Source organism: Tenebrio molitor, chromosome 9 (genome assembly GCF_963966145.1).
Source record: "Tenebrio molitor chromosome 9, icTenMoli1.1, whole genome shotgun sequence".
Classification (NCBI taxonomy): Eukaryota; Metazoa; Arthropoda; class Insecta; order Coleoptera; family Tenebrionidae; genus Tenebrio; species Tenebrio molitor.
The window spans coordinates 14,848,478-14,863,989 of NC_091054.1; the positions used below are offsets into that span (position 1 = coordinate 14,848,478).

The 15,512-nt window shown below is 36.6% G+C and overlaps 1 long non-coding RNA gene across 1 annotated transcript in view; it reads right to left on the reverse strand.

Moving 5' to 3' along the window:
- The window catches only part of LOC138138849 (uncharacterized), a 206,940-nt gene that overhangs the window by 118,753 nt on the left and 72,675 nt on the right, over window positions 1-15,512 (reverse strand). The gene's annotated exons all lie outside the window — the stretch shown is intronic.

A 15,512-nucleotide genomic window follows, 5' to 3' on the forward strand; every position in this document is an offset into this window, starting at 1 on the left:
TCTACCACCAAAGTTGCAGGTAGAGAATTTCGAAAATTCACTGTATTTATACAGGTGTCCTAGAACTCGCTCCCCAGAGAAAACTGACGAATACCGACTACGATCTAGATCCCAAGCTTACATAACATAGTTGTGAGACGTCTAACATCCACCAATTCCAGAAAGAGAACTCCAGGTGTTAATGTGAATGCAATTGGTCACACTGTCAGAATGACATTTCTGCCAAACTGTCAATATCAACATGTTGGGTTAAGGCAGATGTCTTTCAAGATGTGACACTCACCATCGATCGTATAAATCTATTTTTATTTTTTTTAATAAAACAACTAATGGCGGTTCTGAAAACAACCTTGTTTATTCTAATGCACGGAAGATTATTCGTAATCATTCCAGGAGTAATTATTGTACCCAAAGGTCCCTGAACGCGACCACTGAGTTATTCTTACCGGGAATTTCTCGAACTTGTCGGCTAAAGTCTGGTGATGAGCTGTCATGTTTAAACCAGCAAGTTAGCACGAAAAAGAACTGGAATGTCTGTGTTCAAAAATTCTGCGTAAATGTCTCTCGTTAATCGTGCAGGAAATTTAAAGAGAGAAGTTAGCTGACATGTAAACCAATTTCTATTGAAGACATACCATACGATTCCCTAAAGGACCAGCCCACAAATTTATATAAAATCGTTGCTATTGAAAATAGAGCATGTGGATTTTCTTCATTTCCACATTCTCCGTAAATTATTATCAACATTTTCACATAATCCGCTGCAAAATACATGATGAAAGAGCACGGTTGACCACGACGGCGGTACTAAAGCGATTTGAATGAAATTTGGCACTGACGTTTCTCAAAAGTTTCATAGCCGGTTAGTTTATTGAAAACGTAATAAAATATGCAACCTAGCAATAATTACGGGAAATAGACCTGGATGGCTTAAAACGCTTTGATTGGTCGAATTAAAATGTTCTTCTCTTGAATACGATTCAAGATAGAAAAATTTTCCTTTGGGATTATTTATTTGTCCTTATGAAGATTTCTCCTCTTTTCTCTGGGGAGCGAGTTCTGGGACACCTGTGTATAGTTCTCCCAGAGCTGCAGCGATTTTATGGCAGGGCAATAGTAATTAGTACGCCTGTTGATGCCAATAAGCGACATAAACAGACCCCTGTCAATCATCATTTTCGTTCTATACATGTCAGTTTACAGGGTAGTACTTGGACGAATTTACGATTAGGGGTTGTACTTGTGGTTTAAACCTATTGTTGGTGTTGTTAACGTTTATGCAATGGTACCCTGCCATAAAATCACTGCAGCTCTGGGAGAACTATACCTGCTCCTTTTCGAGAACGACCTATCATAAATCTTTATTATCGTTATAATGTTGTTAAATAATTTGACTTAGGTCCGGTTGTATAAAACTTAGTTATAGTTGTCCGTTTTCTCTAAGGTTATATTGAGGCCGTAAAATTATCCCATTGTGTAAAAGTTGATATGTCTACAATAGGAAACATTTTGTGGTTGTAAACAGAAGGCAAACCCGGCTGGTTGTTTTGTTCAGAGTTTTTTTATTTATTGCAGGGGCGCGTAGCTTCTGAAACCCACACAAAAAAGCAGCTTATTAGTAGGAGGTAACTACTTTTATGTCCGATCGGGCGATTTTTGCCTACTTATGGACTAGTTTTTAGGGCGTAATTCAGTATATTATAGCCCCGGGCTGTAATAGTATTTTACAGTAGAAGTCCGTTAGGATAGCCTTTACTGCCGAGCCAGAGATTTTGTGAGACGAGCTCGCAGAGCGAGTCGAATAATACTGGCGAGGCTGTAAAGGCCCTAACGGACGTGTATTGTACAATAGTTTTTGTAATATCTCTACGATTCGTTCACAATTATCTTTTTAAATACATTTTTTTCAACGCCATCGAAAAAACCGAATGAATAATAAGTGTGCAGAGGACGTCGTCATGTCAACCGTTGTTTGTGAAAAAAAATTGTTTCAATGTTGTTTGTCAGATTTGTTCAACGCTTAACTTTCCGTTGAAAATAAGTGAATGAAATCAATAAAAAATCGCAATCAAGAATCGCAATCAAGATATTCCCGATGTCCGGAAGTGAGGTCATCGTTATTCCCTGCAAAATCGCGCTTGTGTTAGTGTTAAAATTCTGAAGCATCATCTTCGATCTCGTCTACATCTGCTAGTGGCATACGGATTTCGATTAATTCAAGGTGTGTCCCATAACGTTAAACATTAATTATTATACCAATTGTAAAAAAGTTGAAAAATAAAGTTTAGATCTACGTTGCTATAGTTATTTAGTCATTCCTAACGGCCGCTCCCGCTCATAACGGACACCTATAACGGACTCCGGTCGTTATGAGGTTGTTTATATGGTGACAAACAGTCCGGAAAGCCACCTTTAACAACTAGATATTACAAAAAAGGTTTTTTTGTTCGACACTGTCAAAATTTGAAAATTTTCTCCTGTGTGAACGGATTTTTATAAATTTGACAACTTGTCAAAACGAAATGTCAAGCTAATTTTAACAATTTTCAGCCATTTGGAGCCTTTGGGGGGGCTCGTTGAACAAAAAAACGTTGTATTCAATTTCGTTCTTGTGTAATTTGCGCTTTTTTAGCACTCGTGGACCTTTAAAACTCTCGTTTCACTCGAGTTTTAAACTGGCCCACTCATGCCAAAAAAAGTCCAAATTACACACGAACTCGTTAAATAAATAACTATTATGGCCCTTGTTTATGCCGTTACTACAGTAATCACAATAACTGGCTTATTCCACCTTCCTGATTTTTGTGTGGTTATTTTAAAATTGAATCTACCTAAATTATTATAAAATTCAAAACTTCGACCGGACAAAATACCTAAATGTGAATTCTGACTTACTAAGGTCCGGTTGCATAAAGCGATGTCAAGTCGTTGTTAAAGTTAAAGTTTTGTATGTACCACGGGCATAATTAGCGTTAGTGACCCTAGCGTGTTATGTCACGCGGCGGGCCACAAACGCCTTCATTACGCCTTTAATACATAAATATTTTGAGAATAATTTCACACAGCATTTGATTTTTTCAACAGAAAACTGGTTACTTTCTTTTGAAGTTTGAAAATGTATTTGGTCACCGGATATGTGGTAAGGAATTGGCGAATTGGTGATGTAGGAAGTCAATTCGGGAATTCTTTTTTCGTAATTTCCATGAATAATAGACCTGGTTGGATCATCCTCATTTTCTAAAAAGTTTGAAGGTGATTATTATAGAATTTTGATTCTAAATAGTGTTCACTTTACCCATTGGAATTTGTAAGCTAGGAATTGCCGTATTTTCCCTTTATTGTTCGTGTCGTAATCGGAAAGTCTGAAATGTGGATGCACAAACCGTATATCCATTGTAAACCTTCATTTGATCGATTTCGAAGAGATAAACATTACCCATTCTTCATAACCATTCACGAAGTCGCGCAGGATATTTTAAAGGATTGGGGAACCTGTGGCGGGTGCTAGCACTTTTGAACACTACAAAGCTTCATAGTATTACAGTTTTAGCCACGAACACGAATTGTCGTAATTAAATTTTTAGAAAAGACGTGATAACAATACTTCGTGACATGAAAGTAAATGAAATGAATTGAGACAACTTTGATTTCAAAAGTTTAAATCTTCCCCATGACCAACTTCATTAAACTATAATGAAGTTGGTCATGTCTTCCCTCCAAATTTGCGCCATCTCTTGGCTTGTGGACGGTGCAATAAACCATTACCATGGATTCTGTTGCACAAAATTGATAGGCCTCTTTTCATTCTATTTATCTTTATTTTATCTATGAAATCTACCATAGACAAAATAAGAACATATAGAACGCAAACTCCCTATACATTTTTTGGGCACAAAGCGTTTACCGCCATCTCTTATCCTGGTGAGGGTGCAAAATCACAGCCTACTGGATGAGTTTACCTTTCCTTTGATTTTTTTATCGACGCAAATTTTCACAACAAATTAAAACGCCAGCAATACTTTCGATATTTTATTTTCAACCGTTTTTGATACAGTTCTGCTTCATTTTTTATAAATATTATTCCTAAATGTTACCGTTCGCGTATTCTACCACTTAAAATTAAATTTTACCCCTTAATGTAAATGTGGCTAAATGAATTATTTCACCAATAATTTCATCTTCAATTTTATTTTTAAGTGAACGAAAAATTAACATTAGGTACTTATGTTTGAATTACCGTTGAAATTTTGCTTTTAATATTATCGGCCGAAATTATGTTACTGAATATAATTTTGAAAATATTATGAATCTTATTAACATTTTTTACAAACTATAAAAAACTCACACTTGCCACTTTCTGCTAAATTTTAGTATACATCCAGAAATCCTTCCAATGTTTTCATTCAAATTTTTATGAAAGGAAGTGCTGTTTTTTTAATCCAAAAATTTTTCCAAAGTAGGTACATATTGCGTAAGTGTAGAACTGCTTCCAGCCAAAATTTTGTGTGCCCCGGATTTTTGTAAACTCCACAAGCAAGATTATTATCAAACAGTTTGTCAAAAAAGTTATTGTTTTTGCAGTTCCCAAGTCTTCATCATTTAGGTTTGTTCTACCTGTTAGTTAAAATATATATTAGATTATTAAGGGTGACCGATACTGGCGAAGTGTTTCAGTTTTGCCACCTTTATAACGCAGCCACTAATACACAGTTGTATAGATAAGTATGGAAACCAAACTGAATTTTTACCTGAAATAATAAGCCCTGAGCATGATCAACTTCATTAAACTATGTTATGGCCATCCCAAATGTCGAAAAAAAGTAAACCAAATGACAAGTCCATGATGGAGATGAAGTGGCGATATCTAGTGAAATTTAGAATAACCACACATTTAAAAAGTTAAATATCAGGTTAAGTTATATGCCATTTCATTGTCAAAAACTGTCAGTTTATACGTTTTCGTCGTGGAACTTGATCATTTTGGAGTAAAACGATGCAAGAATTACAGAATTCGAGGTTCTAAGACGCTAACTAATTTTTCATGTTCCTGCCATAGTGTCATAAAAGTATAAACTGACATTTTTTGACAATGAAATGGCATATAACATAACCTGATATTTAACTTTTTAAATGTGTGGTTATTCTAAATTTCACTAGATATCGCCACTTCATCTCCATCACATGACCAACTTCATTAAACTATGTTAACGAATTTCTTTTCTAGTGCCACAAATTTCCCGAAGAATCTCAAACCATTTAGCTCTAACTCCATTGTCGCTGGGAAATTGAAATAAAGGTTTTTCAGAATTGCCACAAATAATGCATTTAATGAGCATTTTCAGAGTTTTTTGATTGACAAAATTTCAAATTTGACGGCAATTTTACCGTGATGTCTAACAAACAGATGGCACCACTTCATCACTATCCATAGCATACTTCATACGAAGCGTATTTTAATGGAATTGGAATGGCCATAACATAGTTTAATGAAGTTGGTCATGCCCTGAGGCCCTGACCGTTTCCACGCCCTTAGCGAAAGGTTCTGGGAGCTTTATGGTTTAATCTGGTTTATCAGACAAACAATAAATACATTTCTTATTTTGTCTAAAAATGTAAGACATAATTTTCTTCTGGAAAATTGTCGAATAATAAAATTATTAATATTATAATAAATTAAAATGGTCCAGTAATATGAAGTCCCAAAATTCACGCCCATAAATAAATGTCTTTTTCGCATTAGACACATTAGACGTCGTATGCGAAAAAGACATGTTTTTTTTTTATTTGCAGTAAAGGCGCGTAACGTGAGCGTTCCACATTTGGTGAACATTTAGTAAAATCGGTAAACATATAGCATTTAGAATGCAAGCAAGAGTAAAACAATACGAAACATTGCTATTTTGGTGACGCTGTTCTCATTTTCCAAAGTATCATTATTTGGTGTCCACTAAGAATTTTTGATGTTAATTTAATTTTTTGGAGTACAGCGCTATGTATAATTTAATTTGGTGAACATTATATTAATACCCATTGGTATTAGGGATTTTTTTGTGTTGGCAACACTTACATTTAAACATTAAAATTTTAAAATCAACATCGCTCTTGTTTCCTGACATTTATTAAATTTAATTAATTTGTTTTGTTTTTGACATTTTCCTGAAACATTTGTTGTTATAAATACACCAGCCCATATTCAAGAAGTGGCTCGAAACTTAATTTTAATTAATTAATTTTAGTTAAATATTGCTTCTTTGTAGTTTGTACGGTGTTATATATAGAAAAACATTTTTAACGAGCCATCCACAGAACAAACATTGACGTTTGATAGAATTCTGATAACAAATGCCAACCGAAACCGATGACAACTTGAAATCCCTACTTTTAGCTGGACTAGGCCGGCAATGCATGTGTTTCTGGACGATTTCGAGATCTGTAATTTACCAAATTCCGGCCGGAGGCACGAAAAATTAGTTAAATGCTGTGTCAAAATCAAAAAACCATTGTGGTGCAAATAACACACATTTTTCATGACATTTCCTATTACTTATCACAGTGACAAATAAGTCAAGGGAGCACCGTGCATTTTAATAAATACGTACTAAAATATGTATAGGGCGTTCAAATGGAATCCTGGGCTGAGTAGGCGTTGGAAAAATTAAACCGTTCAGAACAGTGTAAAGTTTGAATTTTGCGCCGTTTGTTACGAAAGACATTTGTTTATGTTTAATCGGGACATAATTGAACATGTTCGTTTTCAGCAAAGGGTGCCCTTAGATATTTGCTTCGAGAATAAGAATCGTTAAGTTATTCTATTTTTAATGTAAAACATTGCAAAGAGAGAAAAAAAGAAAGATTTTTTTGGCTTTAAATTTTAGGTTAGCTGTCAACATACTACGCTTTAAAAAAGCACAACAATTGACGGTTTCCAACGCCTTTCCAGCCCAGGATTACATTTGAACGTGCGATATTTTATACTATTGGACAGTAAGAATGATGACTGATGGCGCTGAACAAGTTGAAATTGTAAAACGTCCCAGAGTATTTCGAAAAAGAGTAAATTTTCGTTTTCAATCTTTTTTTAAATTTAATGAACGGTTCGGTCTACGTTCTGTGAAAATAGAAGTATTATCTAATGCCATTGGACATAGATTACAACACGAAACGCAAAGAAATTATGCTTTGAGTATACAGCATCAAATTCAAATAGCTCTGCCACACACCAGCTTTTTTCGCTACTATCTCCAAACTTGCAGCCGTGGTACAAATTTCTTGCCAAGCCTTTTGTTTAGATTGTTTAGTTACTTGGAGTGTTAAAGCTCCAAATAAAATCTGTTTTTTTTTTATTAATTTCCTGTAGGAAAGTAACATTAACTGAATAGCTGATTGCAGAAACGACGTGAGTCAATATAATATCAAAATGTTGGGAATTAAAATAAAACCACCCAAAACAACTTACTCGTGGGGTTTCAGCACTAACTCAAGTTCTTGCACGCTGGCTATGAGTAGTTCTAATAACTACACTCGTGGCGTTTCTTTACTCATTGAATCATGTGGTTTCTGCAATCAGCGATTCAACTGCCTTTTTTTGCCATTTCAAGTTCTTGTCAAAAAACAATTAATCACCATAACAATTTAGGAAATTGTCATTTGTTTGACAAGTAGTAAACACTATTTTATGAAACACAAATTATTATTAGTACTTGTCGTTATTTCTATAATCACTTGTCACTAGTCACTAATCAACTTGTAAGTTTTATGAAACAGGCCCCAGGAAGTACATGACATTTTAATAATTTGCAACATTATTAACATAATTTATTTTGTAAAATTACAATTATTATAAACATTAATGTTACAATGCTCAACTTTAGAGAACAATTCAGGATTGTGTTTGGTTACTGTCAGACATTCCATTATTTCCGAGTTGGACGTCAAAAAAATTATGTATTCAGAATTTAGGCCTTCTTTTACGAATCGCACTGCATCTGGTCTCACATTTAACTCAATATCTGAACTAGACATTTTTTCAGTCGATTAACACACCAAAATCAAAATTTCAAGCACTAACAGTGAAAATTTAACCTAATAAACACAGCAAATAATTTGTTAGGAAAAAAAACAAATGAGCGGTCACCGTCGTCAAGGAATTGATTCCACAGCATTCGATTCGTTATTGACGATGTCAAATTCTACAATAAAATTAGTCTTGATTTTCAAAAAATTTAATATTTTGGTCAGCCGAAAAGTCTAATACAAATGTCGTACGGGAGTTATTTTCCGGCGCTCCAACTAATCAGCCACTCGGCTGCACCATCGTGGCCGAAACCAGTTGTCGCGCCGGAAAATTCACCTCCCGTACTCTAATGTAAATAACTATTTCCCACGGTAAGATACATGAGCGTTTGGGATTTGATAAAAAAATATACAGGGTGGTCCCGATATAACCTGCCAAAAAAATTCTGGGTCATTAAAAGGATCTAACAAGTCCAAAAAACCCCTTTTCATTAGGTCCAAAATAATGGGGAAAAATTAACCCCTATCCACACCCATTCGACGCTGCTGGCCACAAAAATACGTACCTACTCAGGAATTAATTGTTGGTGTTTGTAAGTATGACAGTATCTAAGCAACATAGGTACCTGAATCGTTTATGACAAATCTCAAATCTGACAAACTAAATCAAATTAATGACATTTATTGAAAACGCTGCACACTGTGTGCGTTAATTCACCAGCTTATTTAAGTACAAAAGCTGATATTGTAGACTGAGATGAATGAGTAATAAATAAAGTGGTGTTCCTCAATGTGTAAATAAATGTAGAGGTAGTGTGTGCAAAATTGTGGAAGAACTGTGTAATAAGAGTATCGTCTTAATTGTGGTTAAATAGCCAAAATTATGTATTGAATACATTTATTTACACTTTACATATTCGTACTTTCAACTCTAACTGAGAATATCTACTAAATAATAAAAGGTAAACTGGAGTAGAAAAAATATTTTATAATAAATGTTCTGTGTGCCTTCCGTTGGCATTTAAGCACATTTGAGTACGCCGGTACTGAACAGAATTCAGCATTTCTGGGTTTTTCGAATCTGGTTCGCGGCGCCTGTTACGCGTTTCTGGAGTTGGCCTTTTGTAATTATTTCAACTTCGTATACCAAATCTTTCGTGTGGCCCCAAAAATTAAAATCCAGAGGGGTTAAATGGAGGATCGTGGACGCCATCGTATTGGAATCAGTCAGAACCAACCTCACATAAATGCAAATGTAGCTTCACAAAAGTACAACGGGACGGAAGGACTCCTTCGGGAAAACGCTCGCCGTATGGTCACCTTGCCGGTCTTGAATTACCACGTGTTTCGCCATAGAGTAAATGCAAATCGGCGTATTCTTGTTTTGTGAATTTCATAACTTTTTGAAGGATTCGCAAATTTAAAATTAAACTTGACAAATGTCATCATAGGCGTTACAGGTACCGTTGCTAAAGAAATTGCAGCCAAGTAACCAGAATTACCTTTTTAAAACCGATTAACTCATTAGCGTACAGCAAATTTTGACCAAATTTTCAATTATTTTTATCTCGAAAACGAAAAGACTTTTATTAGAAACATTTTTTGTGTATGAGTTCTACTCATCGTCACCTATTACTGGATTTCTTTTGGCAGGTTATATCGGGACCACCCTGTATAAAGAAGGAATAAACTATGCAACAAAAATTGGTAATATCACCAAAGATATTGATAAATCTTGATTCACTGCTCCCTAGTTTCATCTAGTTATCAAAATAATTTCAAAAGTGATGTTATATAGTACGCTTTTACTCCAAATATTTTACCTAGATCTTTAATTAATATTGAAATTTAATGTTGTTGTTGTTAAACATTTCGGTTTAGTTAGGTTATGCAGGCTAGTGCCGGTAAGTAGGTAAGTAGCAATTTAATAAAAATGATCTCAATGGCAAGTACCAGTCAAGAACAAGAGGCTGTTATGAAATTAACCTTAACTGAAGAAACCGAAGATCGTGAATTGCACTTCTTTGGCTTTGCCAACTCGTGAACCTTCGGTGAACTTTTTAGATTTGTTTAATACTGTTTCACACTTACTTATTAAAAAAAAAACAGAGTGTGTCGTAAAGACGCACGATAGAAGTGAAACTTTTGTATTACAGGGAAACATTGTAATTATTCATCAATCACTTTTAAATAGCATATTCACAACAAAATTGTATATTTTAATGAAGAAAATAAATTTTTCCGACGACCACTATGAAAAATGCGTAAATTCGCACAAATAACTATTATTGAAAGTTGGCTATTGCATGCAAATAGCGAACCCGTGTGCAATGAAACTGGTTAGCCAATCAGATACCTTCTAGCCTGTGCGCAATGAAATGATTGCACACAGTTGTAGTAACCATGGCCACCAATGTATGTTTTGTCCGCAGCTCTGTCGAATAATATTTGAAGTTTGAAGGGATGCCGAATATTAGCGTTTTTTTTTTGTGGTCGTCGGAAAAATATCGTGTATACCACGTGTTGAAAATTCGATTTCACACTCGTTTGCTTAAGCCACGCGCCTACGGCTTGTGGCTCAATTCTGCAAACTCGTGTGAAATCTTTCATTTTCAACTCTTGATATACAATATACTAATAAACAACGATAACACTAAACAATTTCGAAATGCGTAACTCATCGTTCATTTTTAAACCTCCAAATTAAAAGAGAGGACATTATCGATAAATGCCGTGAGTGTGACAAAGACAGAAGTATACACAATTTTAAGGGCTGTTTGTATCGTGTCAAACAGATTAACTTACATTTAAGTAAGATGGAAATATTGGCGCAACCGTTGTGCGAGACACTCCCACTCGACCCGACAGTGTTTACCCCCACCACTTTTCGTCACACAAAAAGGTTGCCGATCAGAATTTCAAAACCCTCCCATAAAAAGTTTCACTTCAAAAATAAACGAAATGCTTTGTAACCGGTTAAAGCGCCCCATTTTAGACAAAAAATTCCAAAGTCGCGATTTTTGTGTTGAGGGTTCCTTTGCACTACATGCTGAAACACAGTTTTGACTCTGCCTCAGTATGTATGTATCTATATTTGGTACCTATACAGGTTTTCAAAGTAATCCGATTTTTATGCATTTCCACTAACTTAATATAATATTTATAATAACTAAAAACTAATCTAAGTAAATAACTAAAACAGTGATTCAAAATCAATAACCAATTAACAAATTAGCAATTATCCCTCCCCACATATTGTCCTTCTTCTCCACTCAACATTGTAGTATCGGTGCCTGCCGTTATCTGTAGGAAAAAAGGTGACCTGCGTCCTATCGCGGAGTAGGAGATTCACCGGTGAACGCTGGCACGATCCACTCCATGATGTATTTTTGTAAAATGTAAAAGTTAGTAAAAGTCTCCTAGAAATGCGTGTGTTTCCATGAAAAACCCAAAAACACCACAGTGGCGACGAGGAAAACCATCCAAACGGAATTAACGGGCAGAAACTGAAGAAAAAAACTCTCCACTACAGAAAGGAAAAACGGCGAAAGAACGGTGAAATCAAAATGGCGGTCATAATCGGACGTGTAGAGGAATTTAACGCCAACGCAGATGACTGGACAATTTACCAAGAAAGGTTGGATCAGTACTTTGCAGCCAACAAGATCACCGAAGGGAAAATTCAGGTAGCCACATTAATTAGCTTGGTGGGTGCACCGACCTACAAGTTGTTGAGAGACTTATGCTATCCTGACCTACCAAAAAGCAAGACGTACGCGGAGTTATGCCAATTATTAGTGAAACAGTACAGCCCGCAAGTCTCAGAATGGCGAGAACGGATTAAATTTTACGACCTTCAGCAAGATATCAACGAATCAATAAGCGAATGGTACGCGAGAATAAGGAGTGCATCAGTAAATTGCAACTTCGGCGCACAGCTGACGGAAGTGCTGAAAAACAAGTTCGTCGTAGGATTACGAAAGGGTAAAATCCTAGACCGAATATGCGAGGAGCCAATAACCGAAGAACTGTCCAAATTGGTCTCAACAGCGCAAAGGAAGGAATCAGTCCTAGAAGCGGAAATCAACAGGATCCAAAAGAAGTACCCGCAGCCGTCAAGCAGCCAAAAACCAAGACCGAACGACAACAGACAGCACTCAAGAGGAGAACACAACCCCAAAAGTCAAGTCGGCCCAGCAGGTGAATGTAAACATTGCGGTAAGAGGCACGGGGGGAAGTGCAGATTTGCTTATTATAAGTGCAACAAGTGCTCCAAAATTGGACACTTAGCCAACATTTGTCATAGTAAACTCAAATCAAATAATTTCTTAGAAGTTGAAGAAGATCTGTACTGCATAAATTTAAATGTGAACCAAATTCGTAATCCGTTTATCGTAAAAGTAAACATAGACGATACTGTACTCGAGATGGAAATTGATAGCGGCGCAGCAATTAGTTGTATAAGTAGGGAAACGTATTACAATCAATTTTCCAGTTACCCATTAAGTCAAAATTATACAAAGTTAAAAAGTTATACAGGGCATGCAATAAACCCATTGGGATACATTAATGTAAAAATTTGCTACAAGGGTATGTTAAAGCCAATAAAACTTTACGTAGTCGAAGGAGGCGGTCCACCATTGTTAGGACGCGACTGGCTAGAGTCATTTAAAATAGGATTCCAATCAATAAACGCTATTTCGAAACCTAGTGAAGTAGAAAGAGTAATAAGTAAATTTCCTAAAGTTTTTAGCGGAAAATTGGGACGGTACAAACATTCCAAAATTTCCTTAGAGCTCAAACCAGATTCCAAACCCATTTTTTGCAAACCCCGCGCAATTCCATTGGCATTAAAAGAACTGATAGACAAGGAGTTGGACAGGATGATAGAAGACAAAGTTTTAAACCAGATCGAAACGAGCGAATGGGGCACACCTCTAGTCCCAATCCTCAAAAACGACGGCACAGTAAGGCTGTGTGGCGACTACAAGACAACGGTGAACAAACATCTGGTAGAAGTAAATTATCCTCTCCCTCGAATAGAAGAAATGTTCGCAAAACTTCACGGAGGACAACACTTCACAAAAATAGATCTAAACCAAGCATACACGCAGTTTGAGTTAGATGAAGACGCGAAGAAACTCTTAACATGGAGTACTCACAGGGGACTTTTCACAGTAAACAGGATGCCATTCGGTATATCGCCAGCAAGCGCAAAATTTCAAAAATATATAGAACAACTATTCATGGGCATGAAAAATGTTATTAATTTTTTAGATGATATACTGATCACGGGTCCGACGAAGAAAGAACACTTGGAAACATTAGAAAAAGTATTGAAGAAACTGGATGAAGCAGGTTTAACGGTGAAGAAAGAAAAATGCAAATTCTTCCAGGACGAAGTGGAATATTTGGGACATATAATCGACAAAAACGGGTTAAGGAAAACCAAAGACAAGATAAGTGCAATCACGGAAGCCCCACAACCGAAAACAGTCACGCAAGTGAGGTCATTTTGTGGAATGGTCAATTACTATTCGAGATTTGTTCCCAATTTAGCGGCGATTCTAAGACCAATTTACAATCTGCTAAGTCAGAATGGTAAATTTGAGTGGAAACCGGAATGCGAAAAAGCCTTCAAGAAAATAAAAGAGATACTCATCTCAGACGCATGTTTAGTACATTTCGATCCGAAATTACCAATCACCTTGACAACGGATGCGTCGAACGAAGGAATTTCTGCAGTCCTGAATCACATCATAGATGGAGAAGAGAAGATGGTAGGATGTGTTTCACGTACTCTAATGCCAGCAGAGAAGAATTATGCGGTAGTTCATAAAGAAGCTCTAGCTATTTACTATGGAGTAACGAAATTTCATCAATACTTATGGGGACAAAAGTGGATTCTGAAGACGGATCACAAACCACTTTTAGCACTTTTCGGAGAAAACAGAGCAACACCCATAATGCAAGCGAACAGGTTACAGAGATGGGCAACCTATCTGTCAGGATTCAATTATCGAATTCAGTACATAAGAGGGAAGCAAAATCCCGTAGCTGATTGTTTATCTCGTGTTCCTAGAAATGTAACCACGATATCAAACGAGTACAAAGAAGATGGAAAATACATTAATTTTGCAGCGACATCCAACAGATTACCAATCGACATGGAGACCATAGCTACAGCAACAAAAGAGGACAAGGAACTGCTCCAAATAACTAGATATGTCACAGGAAAATGGCCACACGAAGTAGATACGACTATCAAACCTTACTTTCATAGGAGAAATGAAATATCCTACGAAAAAGGAGTACTATTATGGGGTTATCGAATAATAATTCCAAAGACATTGAGAGAACAGCTACTGAATGAATTGCATTCAGCACACTTCGGAATGTCAAGAATGAAAGCACAAGCTAGAACGTGGCTGTGGTGGCCATCGTTAGATTCTAGTATCGAACAGTTCTGTAAATCATGCTTACCTTGTTTACAGACGAGACAAGATCCTCCCAGGGCAAACCCGACTCCATGGCCAGAAGCCAAGACACCATATGAGAGAGTACACATAGATTATTTAGGTCCGATCAGACATAAGATGTACTTGATAATCACATGTGCTTATTCCAAATGGCCGGAAGTTTACCAAGTTAACTCCTTGAGAGCGGATGAACTGGAGGAAAAGTTACGAGATTGTTTCGCCAGATGGGGTATACCAAAACTACTTGTATCCGACAACGGAAGATCGTTAGTAGCGACCCCTACAGAAGAATTTCTGAGGAGAAACAAGATACAGCACAGAACAAGCCCTCCATTTCACCCACAAAGCAACGGAGCGGCGGAAAACTCTGTGAAGACTTTCAAAAACAAGATAAAAGCATTACTCTTGGACGAAAAATGCAACAGAGAGAACATCAACACTCTGATTTCCAGATTTCGGATCTCATATCGAAACACCAAACATGCTATCACCAAAGAGACTCCTGCAAAACTGCTAATAGGTAGAGACCTACGGACAAGACTATCTTTTCTAAAAGAAGGCAAGGACGATCAAAGAGAGATAGAAAAAGTGAAATCCGAAAACGCACAGAAGCTGCACAGAAGATTCAAGGTGGGAGATGTGGTAATGGCCAGAGATTACAGAACAATAAACAAAAGGACTTGGACGGAAGCGAAAATATTAAAACAACTGGGAAGAACTACATACATCTGTAGAACAAAATCAGGTGAAGATTGGAAGAGACACGCAAATCAGCTGATTCATACGACACTGAAAGCTGATATTCCAGAAGTTGCAGAAACCAAAAGCAGTCCCAGTAGAATAACTACGAGTAAGATCGCCCAGAATTCCGTGACGCCAAGTACATTCCAAGAACAACCCATCCTTACTCCTGATCCCCAACCGACAGAACCGTTGATTCACGAGTCAGCATCGCCTAGACCAGTCAGAGTTAGGAAACCTCCGTCTAGATTAAATTTCAAGTAGTAAAAACTTGTCGCA